The following is a 12258-nucleotide window of genomic DNA, read 5'->3' as shown; positions in this document are numbered from 1 at the left end:
CCTGCGTTCATCACCCAATCAGCCCGCAGTGTTCATGCAGGACAACACTCCATGTCACACAACAAAACGGGTAAAGCAGTTCCTTGAAACTGAAAACATTGAAATAATGACATGGCCTGCTCAGAGTCCTGATCTCAACCTAATAGACAACCTCTGTAAAATCCTTGGTGACAAAGTTATGGACAAGAAACCCACTACAGTCACCGAACTGTGGAGGAGACTGGAAGAAGAGTGGACCAAAATCACACCAGAGCAGTGTGAGAGACTAGTGCTGTCCTGTGGCCGCAGATGTGCTGAAGTCATTCAGGGCAGAGGCCTGTACACTTCCTACTAATTGCTGACTGTTGTAACCTTCAGAAAATTTTGGAAAACTTTTTTCATGCTACAGTCATTGTTGTTCTCTAATTTTGATCAGTGTGTTTTCTGCAAAATAATGTTTTTTTTTTTTTTTTTCAAATGCCTTAGTTATTTTGTGAAAAAGGTGTTCTGGTAGCATGGTATAGACAGGACAAAAACTCCTTAAACTGTTGAGCAGTGAAGATGACATTATTTCAGAATTGTTCAATTGTTTATAAATTGTTCTCTAATTTTGATCACCAGTGTATATATAATAAACACTTTCCTTCTCAGTTCTCCATTTTTATAATACTAATGATAATTTTAAAAACTGTAAACTATATCCCATTTGCTAAACCAGTGTCCTTTAGGAAGCTAAATAAATGTGTGCTAATGTCATTTGATATTTTTCCCAGTAGTTTCTTAAGTGAACCCCAATTTCCTTATGCTTTCTTTAATCATTATTTGTTCTCTCTCATACTTCCAACATTCAAGGGTCAAATGCTCAACAGTTTCAATACTAATACAAAATGCATCCTGTTCTATGCTTACCTATAATGTGTAAGCACTTATTTCCAGTGTTCCATTATAAATCTTTTCCTTTTTTATTAGTATTCTCTTCGATTCTTTCCAGTTGTCCTCTCTGTTCTAACCTCTATTGTACTGTGTGCTGTATAAATGTCTTCCTCTCTCCTCTCCATCCCAACTTCTCTTCCACTTTCCCATAATAAATCCAGAATTTAGTTTTAGCTTCTGCTTTACTTATTGAGATTGATATTATATTTTCTCTTTTTACTTGTACTTTACTTGTACATTTTACCTTCATCCCTATCTGGTACTTTATACTAAATCTTTGCCTTAATTGCTACTTAAATTATTGCATACTCTTTAGTAGGCACTGAAATCTGAGCTAATCACAACTTTATCTGGTCTAATTTCTTCTAACCACTGAAATGCCAACCAGGTATGAATCAGCTCCACTGTAAATACAGATACATGATCAGACATTCTTGTTTGTACCTTGATTCCCATCTTTGGTACCATGATTGGAGCCCCAGTTTGTGGATCCTTAGACCCATCTGTTCAGATACCTAGCAGACTCCTTATTCAGATAATAATACAAAATACTTCACAGAAGTCCACTTCTTCTCTAAGTTTATGCTTAATATCTGTAGGTCCACACTAGGCTGTTCAAGAAGCGTGGTGGTCTGACTGGCAACAAAACTATATTTATTTTCCCTCCAACCTTATCTCCTTTACAAAAGCTTTACAAACCCATCCGAAACTCTGCTTTTTAACCCTTTCATGTTTCTAGCATGCCTGCATTACTACTCTTGTGGGGTGGGACCTGAAATGTCCTTGTAGGTTTACCCAATAATATCGCTATAAAACCATAATTTATAACAGACTTAATCAGTGCAACATATATCTTACTCAGTGACTGCCTTCTCGGCCCCACTCCTGTCAGGCACCTCATCACTTCCCTTGTTTCTGTCCTTAATAACCTCATAAATAACAAGGTTATTTATATGATTACATTCAGTTAGAGCTTCAGACTGGCATCGGATATGAATTGCACTACATACGGAAAATCAAGCCTTTATTTTTTACTCAATGTAGAACGCGTTACTGTATAGGGAGGACGGATTCATTTAGAAGTTGAAGACACATATAAAAGTGAAACTACTGCGACATCTAGCGGTCACGTTAGCAACAACAGCTAATTCTGAAGAAGGAGTCCAAGTTCAAGTGAACGAAAAACTTTATTAAACCGCATTCAAAGACATCCTATTCAATTGTGTGCATCCAGATTTGTGATAACCATATAATATACCATATAATGTGTGTATAAACACCATGTACCATATAATGTGTGTGTGTATGTATATATATCCTGAAATACCTAAACTAGCACTTTCCAAGTTTGTAGAATTCGAGTTATATTTATATTAAGTTTATAATCTTGCGTACCAGTGTAGTTTTATTCATTACTAGAGACTCAAAGCACTTTTGTACGTCGCTCTGGATAAGGGTGTCTGCTAAATGCCACAAATGTAAATGTATATATATATATATATATATATATATATATATATATATATATATATATATATATAGTGTTGGGCGGTACTTTTGACAGTAACTAATACTGTAACACGTTACTTTAAAAAATAAAGTAACTCCGTTACCGTATGGTGCGTTACCCGTTACATTTATAAATGAATAAATTTCGGCTGAAGTGTAGACTACAGCCTAACCTGCTTACAGCAGCGTCGCATTGTAGGATTGGTGGATGAACCACTGTAAACACGGAGAAGACGCATTGTAGGATTGGAGAATGAACCACTGTAAACATGAAGAAGACGCACTGTGGGCATGTCTCCGTTGATTCAGGTCTGTGCGGCAGTAATGGGGAGTCGAGGCGAGAGCAAGAGGAGTTTCTCAAAGTGGAAATGTGCTCATTATTTCACTTTAGTTGAGTATAAAGACAAAACTTTTAAGTCAAATGTAAGCTGTGTCTTTCTGGTTCGAAGCTCAAATCTACTGCGATAAACAGCAACTCCAATCTGTCAAAGCTCCTCCAGGACCTCCATGCCTGAGGAGCTAGTAGCTAGAAGCTAACCTGGTGTTCTGTTTTACATTGTTGATAGTTTTCATACTTCAGCTGTGAAAGGAACATTTTTAAGAGCTCAACACAACAGCAGAATCCACTTTAGTTTTTGATTGTGAATATATTATTTAGCTTGTTTTGTTATTTATTTCAGAAATCCTTGTGATATATTCAGTTTGTGTTGGTCTGACTTAAATGAAATAGTGTTTAAAAATGACTGTGTTTAAGTCAGTTTTGTGTTTGTAGACCATAACGCATAAAAGGGCATTAATGGGAACATTATAGAACATTCTTTAAAAAAGTAACTAAAAAGTTACTTTTAACAGTAACGCGTTAACTTTTTGGTGTAAGTAATCATCAAAGTAACGGAGTTTTTGAATGAAGTAACAAGTAACTGTAACTAGTTACTATTTTTTTTAGTAACGAGCACAACACTGTATATATATATATATATATATATATATATATATATATATATATATTAGGGATGCACCGAAATGAAAATTCTTGGCCGAAACCGAAAACCGAAAAAGAGGAAAGCAAGGCCGAAAACCGAAACACCGAAAGAAATTATGCCAATTATTATTACCATTGCATTTATGGCTACGACCTTACTAAAATCAAGGCTTTTCAATTTTTGTTTCAAAGAATTAATCAAATACAAATTATGAAAATATTTATTTATAGCACATTGCAACAATGCACAGGATAAAATTCAAACCTAAATGTTTAACTTAAATGCACTCATTTGTACATTAAATAATAATGTACAGGCCCTCTGGCCTGCTGAAAGGTTGTAAAATTAAATATGTTCTTTCATAAAAACAAAGTGCATTCAGAACAAGTGCAACTGCTTAAAGATACAACAATACAACAATATCACTGGGAAACTTCCTTGCCTTAAAAACGTCCACCAGTGCGCATGCTCGGAGGGGTTTTGCTTTTCTGTGCCGCGTTTCTCTCATGTTCAGCATAGCGATCGGATGTTTGGATTTCAGGTGATAAATTAAACCAGACGTGAAGAAAGTCTTTGCAGACGCACCCCCTCTTGAAATTTCGGCATTACATGTTTTGCAAATCGCTATCCGTGGGTCTTTCTCAGATATACTGAAATACGTCCACACCGCAGACGAGCACGTGCAGGCAGCGGTTTCTGTTTGCGTCATCACAACAAACTGTTTCGGCCGTGTTTTTCGGTGATCAAATTCTTTCGGCCGAAAACGCACTTTTGGGCCATTTTCGGCCGAAAACCTTTGGTGGCCGAATATTCGGTGCATCCTAATATATATATATATATATATATATATATATATATATATATATATATATATATATATATATATATATATATATATATATATATATATATATATATATATATATATATATATACACACACACACACACATTATATGGTACATATGTTTGTGTGTGTATATGGAAACCCAAACCTGTTCCTGTGCACAAAGTGAGCTACAATAAGTCCCTTTTACATTAATCTCATATCAATGTGTAGATGTATTTAATGCAGTTTTGCATATATATATATATATATATATATATACATACACACACACACGCACTCAGGCTAACACCATCACCACTACCAAAAAATCTAATTAAAAAATACACCAATATTTTTGTATTAGGCTATCAAGCATACAGCAATTAAAGCAAACAGCATATAATGGTTGACAAATGGTGATCTAGCAATATATTGAAACTTATAATTCAAGCATACTGGCACATCAGGAACACTGATAACTGCTGATTGGGGAGTTAAGCATACTGGGCCATGGGATGGTCGTTCCACTTAGGCAGACTGCTGAGCTTTTCCTCAGTGGAGGGTTGAATGGGCCAACCCCAGGCTTTAAAGAAAGGAGCCAGATTCATGTTCACTACATTTGAGAATGTTTTAGCGTATAAGTTCATCTTTCCGTCTCGGTCTTTTGGAACATCAGTCATGCTATGATAAGCTAAAAAGACTTTCTTGAAAGCATCCCAGCCAAATTTTTCTTGCAACTGAAAAAATAAAGTTAGAAAAAAGTGAGATTTTCCTTTTATATACTATAGAAACATTTAAATTTAACAATAAACATTTATATAAAGAATACACATTGTATATTTTACACACACACACACACACACACACACACACACACACACACACACACAGTGGTGTGAAAGTGTTTGCCTCTTCCTGATTTCTTTTTTTTTTGCATGTTTGTCACAATTTAATGTTTCAGATCATCAAACTAATTTAAATATTAGTAAAAGATAACACAAGTGAACACAACATGCAGTGTGTATATATATATATATATATATATATATATATATATATATATATATATATATATATATATATATTTGTATTTACTAAATTTAGTTACTAAATATTAAATAAAAGAATACCCCCGTATTAATTGGAATAAAACCAATCAGAAAACGCTTACCTGCAGGTACGTCTCCAGAGCTGTCCAAACAGTCCATTGTTTCAGATTCCTTCCTCCCTTAACGTAATTTTTAGCTTCACGCTTTCTGTTTTCTACAGACATGCTTGGATGAGCATTTTCCCTCTTCACCCCCAACACCTCCTCATGTATATACACTGACCACAGGTTACATGTGGCTTCACTGGTATGTGGAGGGAACTCCCACACTGAACGTTGCTGATTGTGACCCAATTCATGAATTTGCCCCCAAATTCCCGTTTTACGAGCTGTCTCTGGGTTCACGAGTTCCTCAGCAGAGACAGAGTGAATCATTACTGGGTAGCCGGCATGCATGAAACCTGTAATATGATGGATTGCGGATTAAGAAACCTGATTAGTCATGATCATGTCATGTCATAACCATCATTAAGTAGCTTAAGTTGATATATTTATGCTACTAAGAAACAGAACAAACCATGAGAGATTTGAACATCAGCGACAAAGCGTTCCTTGCGTGGAAACTTGACAGGCTTTGCCGCTAACTCAGCCACACCCTTCATGATGGAATCCCAGAGAACCGCAACCTCGTCAGGACGATCCAGTTTGCGTATGAAGTCTGAGTGTAAGGTGATGATTACATTTTCAAACTCAAGTTCGCCCAAGGAGCTGGCGACACGGATCTTCTTCACCCAGTCTTCACGCTGGTTTTTCCTGATGGCAAGGAAATTCTAAGTTACCAAACTTATTTGCCCATCATATGTTTCATAAATATAAAATACATCCAATTCCAGGAAGAAGTATTACAAACACATGACTGACACAGGCTGATAAACCACAAGTAGAAGTGACATTTTCCATGACTAACTGTTTGAAACAAATCTGTAATTTAATTGCTCAGCGAATCACAAAATCATTAGCAGCAAACAGTAGTAATTAATGCTGGTGTTAAGGAAGTAAATACAAATGAATTTACCAGACTTGTAGTATGGTGCTTTTATGGCTGTTTGTACAACAACCTCCACACCTTTTACTTTGCTCTTGGGTGGTGCAATCAGGTAAATGAGACCTCCCCACAAATTCCAGACCTGCAGGATCTCGCTGTCTAAAGCAAATCGCTCATGCACCACAGGAGCGCGTTTTAAAACATCAGCTTCTCCCAAGCAATCTGTTTGGCATCCAATCTGCAGCTGTAGACACAAAGTGTAAACATGAGCTTTACTTAAGCATTTGTTGTTATATTTCCTGTGTCTCCACAGTTGCAGCAAATATAGAAAAAAACATTTGAATGAGAACATATGGAGGGATAAATTGAACAACATACTGGGCAGTGTAATTACCTGCCATCCTTTGCCTTTGATTTCTGGAGGTACTGTAATGTAAGTTCGCATTCCAGGAGAAAGATACAATCCTGTGCTTATCCATTCTTCAAGATCTGTAACAAATATCACTTGATATTATACAGTGGCACGAGCTTAGTAAATACCATACATACAGATTGTATGCATGGCTGAAACCACAAGAACACAGAGGTCCAGACTTTGGTAGTTTTGGTGGTGAAGTAGCATATATTTAGCTGTCAATTTGGTGAAACATAGTAAAGAACCATTAAGACTATTATTCCAAGATCAGCAATGACAGTGATCATATTAAGGATAATTCCTATTTATTTTTTCTACTGTCAATGCCTGAACATTTAACAGAGAATTGAAGGCACCCTCTGGACAGGGTTCCAATCTAGTGCTGGGCCACAGCCAGAAGTGCCAATCAGTTTACTGTGCATGTCTTTGCAGGAATGAGTAAAGAAGGATTTTAGAATATCTGGTGGAAAACCCCTAGGGTTTTCCCAAAGACTTAATTATTTTGCTCAATAGGTTTGATATGCAATATTAGAGGCAAGCACATAACTATTAAATAGACATATGTCAAGTTATTTAACATGTAATATTTTTGAGTGCATATGCAATTGGATTTTCTTTTACTACTAACAGTAATCCTGGTAGTCAAATCAGTAAACTTAGTAAGTACATTTAAGAACAGAAAATGTAATTTCTATTAAAGAAAAAAGAATCTGTACCAGATGTGTCTGCGCTGATCTGGACTCTCGAGGGTAGGTTGGGCAGGTTCTTGATGATGTATGGCAGAAGTGCATCAGGATCTTTGCACACCTTGTAAACCTCACTTGCCAAATGAAGCAGCATTTTATCTTTGAAACTTTGAACAGGACAGGTCTGAGACACCTGTGGAACTCCTGCCTCTTTGATAAACTCTGTGATCAGTGAAACCATTGAGGTATAGGAAGCGCTGTCATGAGCCTGCATACGCAGATAATGTGTGCAGTCACGATTCAGCTTTTGCAGACATTCCTGTTCGTGTTCTGTAAGATCCTGGCCCTGGATGACATGGCCAGCAAAGCGCTGCAGCAGGTCAAGGAAGTGGTATGCACGTGTACCTCTGTCACCATATTTTGTAATTTGCTGGACTTTATACAAGTCACCTTTCAAAGTATTACCCATTATACACAGTCCCATTTTACTGAGGATTCTGTTTCCTGGGCAATTGGTCATCACATTAAGTGCAGGGTTGCTCTGTGCCCAGTACCAAGCATGACCTCCAATCATGAGACCCCCACCCTCAGCAACAAATTCCTGGATCTGGTTACATTGAGAATCATCGTAGGAGGTACAAACAAAGACACTTAGGTCTTTCCTTAATCCAGTGAATTCACATTTTAGACCCGATTTGCTCAGAACAGGATGGACATCTTTAAGTTGGGGCACGATTCCGATAACCCCTTTGCGCCCTTCATCAAGCCAGTGGATAGCGTTAATCAGGAAGGTAGAGAGTGAATTACGCCCAAGGTACGTTTCATGGGTGGCCACAATTATTCTTCCTTGTCCATAGTAGGCCCCAGCAATGAATGCTTTACCACATGGGGTAAGTGCAATAGGAAATGTTAAGGATCCATGTGCCATCACTTCAGATGCTAATTCCTCACCTTGAACATCAAACTCTGAAACACCTTTGAGTAGAAATTGTAGGTCATCTTTGAAATCCTTACCAATCCTGGAAATAAGTCAACATAAACCAAGTGTGATATACGAGACAATAAAAAGACTTTTAAATGAAACTTTTGTTTAAAAATTTTTTTTTTTACATTTGCTTTACTTACGAAACTGCCAGCCAGTTCGAGGGAATTTGCATGGGCACAGGAAATTTGCCACATTCCCCTGGAGTCTCTGAGAAGTAGATTCCTGCAACGCTGCACACTTTGTTACCAGGAAAAGAGAGCAATGCATTCCCTTCTGGATGGGTCTGAGCCCAGTGCCAAGCCTGACCAGCAATAAGCAAGCCTCCCCCAGCTTTTAGGAAGGCAACCATGTCTTTAGCACATGAATCAACCCTGTAGGCATCAGTCACATAGACTGCATAACCCATATTTTGGAACTCTCCTTCCTCGGTTTTCTGAGGTAAACTTCCAGCAAGGAACTGAGATTCTGTTGAATGCCTACTGTTTTGATTTTAGACTCAGGTGGCATAAGCCAGGCCAAGGCATTTTTCACCAGGACTGGGAAACTTGTTAAATACTTCTCATGTCCCAACACTACTATACGTCCCTGACCATAGCGAGATGCAGCCATCAGAACCTGACCTTTTGGATTTATAGCGAGTGGAAAGGATTGGCTGCCTATTAGAACAAGTTTACTTGGTACGGCATCCCCTTCAAAATCAAACTCCTGAATCCCTTTCACTATAGCACAGTAGTCTTGCTCTCGATCCATTGTACTTCAGTTCCTGGCTTGAGATAATGTATTATGTTATGGGGTTAAGATGTGGTAGTACTGCTGAAATAAAGAAAAAGCTTTAAGAATAGTCACTATCTATTTTACATCACAGTTCAAATTAAACAATGCAACAATTATTAATGAATTATTATCGTAAAAGTAAAAACAATTGGCACATATTTAAATATATAAATTTCAAATTATGGTTAGCAAGTCAGCAGTGAACAGAGACTACAGTATGAAATCAAATAGTATCATAGAATATTCAGAGGTCTGAACAAACATTGAATTATTACATATTAAATTATATTATAAACAAAATAAAATATATTATAATGTTAATTATAAATTAAAATCATATTGTCATTGTATCTATAATCAGCCCATTATGTAGCATGAGACAGACTACATAGTTAAAAGAAATAAAACAACAAACTATGTTGGAATTAAAAGAAAATGCATATAATGCTATGTACATAAAGAATGAGACGCAGGAGCATGAACTCACCTATGAATAAAAATAAGTAACAAGTCAGACTGTCTCTTCCTGAACTTTTAAAAGTCTTTTGAGTGTGTTAATTTGAGTATTTATAAGCCTGTTGAGAAAGAGCAAGGTCAGCCCACCAGAAGCTGGGCGGGGAAAAGAAAACCTCTCTTAGCATCACCATTTATTACACATTCTCTCCCTAAAGGTGAAGTTCAAATCAAACTATTGTATTTGATAAAATGGGTAATATAAGAATATGATTATTGGGCAAAATGGTGTATAATACAAAGCAACATTATTTATACAGAATTAAAGAGAAAATCAAAATCCACTAATTTCATAATGAATCATTACATATTTGTTATTCACCTATATATTTGATTTTTCCTGTGCAGAATACAGTCAATAAGACAATACATTATATACACTGATGTACATTTATGAATGATTATTTATTTATTGCATTATTAATAAAAAATAATTTTAAATAATGATTATATGCATAATATAAGTATAAAAACTGGCTGGGCTGATTTTGCTCTTGCTGAACATCCTTATGATCGCTGTCACTCAGCATGCAATGTATCATACTGCTGCTGAACAAACTGGTGCTGAGTATAGTAAGCAAAAAAACTGGTTAGTAAACCAATAGACTTATGTACATGTTTTTTCCTCATTCTTCATTAAAGCTGGTTGTGTTTTGACATGCCCATGTTCTCAATGTGAAGAAAAGACTTCATCTGCAGCCTCTCTCTGCTCTGCTGTTTATGCCTACAAAGTGAGTACAGTTTAAATCGAGATATATCTGAAGTAAATGCATGCTTAAATTCATTCATTAAAGTTTCTTTTAAGTTTATTTCTATAGCGCTTTTCGCAATGGACATTGACTCACAGCAGCTTTACAGAACTTAAAAATTATAATAGAATTATTTGTATTAACCCATTGTTTTTAATGCTTGGGAAAGCAAATTTGTTTTAGTTTGTACTTTTTCAATAGAAAGCCAGATTCTGGGTATGAGAAATTTAAGAGAAATGAGGTGAAGCATAAGAACTATTTCGATGGAACAGAAGTTAAATAATGAAGGTCCAAAAATAAACCAAGATAAAATAATAACCCGTCCAAATAAATGGCCTAATTAAATCAAACTGGGACAATATACTGACATACATTGCTTAAGTAACTCATATTTTCACTGTAGTCCTTGGATTTGAAGAAAACGATTGGCCTGTTCTAGTGCGCACATAGTGCATTATCAATTTCTTTATTAATCAAAGTATTCACCTTTTGATGATAGCTTTTCACAGTCTTGGCATTGTCTCAGTCAGCCTCATGATACAGTCACCTGGATTTGTTTTTCAACAATGTTGAGGAGTTCCAAGGTGATCAGATTCAGCATGCCATCACTTTCCTTTTTTGTAAAGATAGCTCTTACAGAACTTAAAGGTTTGGATTATTGTCCATTTAGAAAACAAAGTGCACACTAAGTGCAAACCACATGCTGTTTAAGTTTGCAGTCAATTTAGACTAAATCACAAACAGTGTCACCAGCAAAGCACCCCCAACACCTTCACACTTGTCTTCCATGCTTCACACACAGACACAGTGATTAGAACCAAAAATCTAACATTTTTACTCATCAGAGCAAAAGGTCAGTTAATCACTGATCTTATATCTATTACTTATATTTCCTGGAACAAGCATGTCTCTTCTGCTTGTTGCTCTTACAAAGTAATGGTTTCTGACCACGACCACGAATGCCTGACTTCTCTGAACAGTAGATGTTGAAATATGCTTGCCACCAGTGTTGGGCAGTAATGCGTTATTAGTAACGCGTTACTGTAACGCAGTTACTTTTGACAGTAACTTAATACTGTAACTTAGCTTATTTTTTAAATAAAGTAACTCCGTTACCGTATGGTGCGTTTGTGCGAATGAATTAATTTCGGCTGAAGTGTAGACTACAGTCTAACCTGTTTACAGCAGCGATGCATTGTAGGATTGGGGGATAAACCACTGTAAACACGAAGAAGACGCACTGTGGGCGTGTCTCCGTTTATTCAGGTCTGTGCAGCAGTAATGGTGAGTCGATGGCGAGAGCAAGACGAGTTTCTCAAAGTGGAAATATGCTCATTATTTCACTTTAGTTGAGCATAAAGACAAAAACTTTTTAGATAAATGTAAGCTGTGTCTTTCTGGTTCGAAGGTCGTGTCTACTGTGATAAACAGCAACTCCAATCTGTCCAAGCACCTCCAAAAACTCCATGTCTCGACGAAGCTAGAGGCTACCCCGGTGTTATGTTGTACATTGTTGATAGTTTTCATACTTAAGCTGTGAAAGGAACATTTTTAAGAGCTCAACACAACAGCTTTTATGATGCAGAAGCCAGTTTAGTTTTTGATTCTGAATATATTATTTGTTATTTATTTCAGAAATCCTTATGATGTATTTAGTTTGTGCTGGTCTGACATAAATAAAATAGTGTTTAAAATTACTTTGTGTTTAAGTCAGTTTTGTGTTTGAATAGACCATAACGCATAAAAAGGCATTAATGGGAACATTAAAGAACGTTCTTTAAAAAAGTAACTAAAAAGTCGTTTGACTCTCA

General features: G+C 36.4%; 1 pseudogene; it reads right to left on the bottom strand.

Moving 5' to 3' along the window:
• Positions 1-4546: 4546 nt before the first annotated feature.
• LOC124394384 lies at positions 4547-11545 on the bottom strand (annotated as a pseudogene).
• Between the last annotated feature and the right edge of the window lie 713 nt (positions 11546-12258).

This window comes from Silurus meridionalis, chromosome 12, assembly GCF_014805685.1.
Source record: "Silurus meridionalis isolate SWU-2019-XX chromosome 12, ASM1480568v1, whole genome shotgun sequence".
In the NCBI taxonomy this organism is placed as follows: Eukaryota; Metazoa; Chordata; class Actinopteri; order Siluriformes; family Siluridae; genus Silurus; species Silurus meridionalis.
Note: the sequence above shows the minus strand (reverse complement) of the source record. Positions and strands in the feature narration are given on the sequence as shown.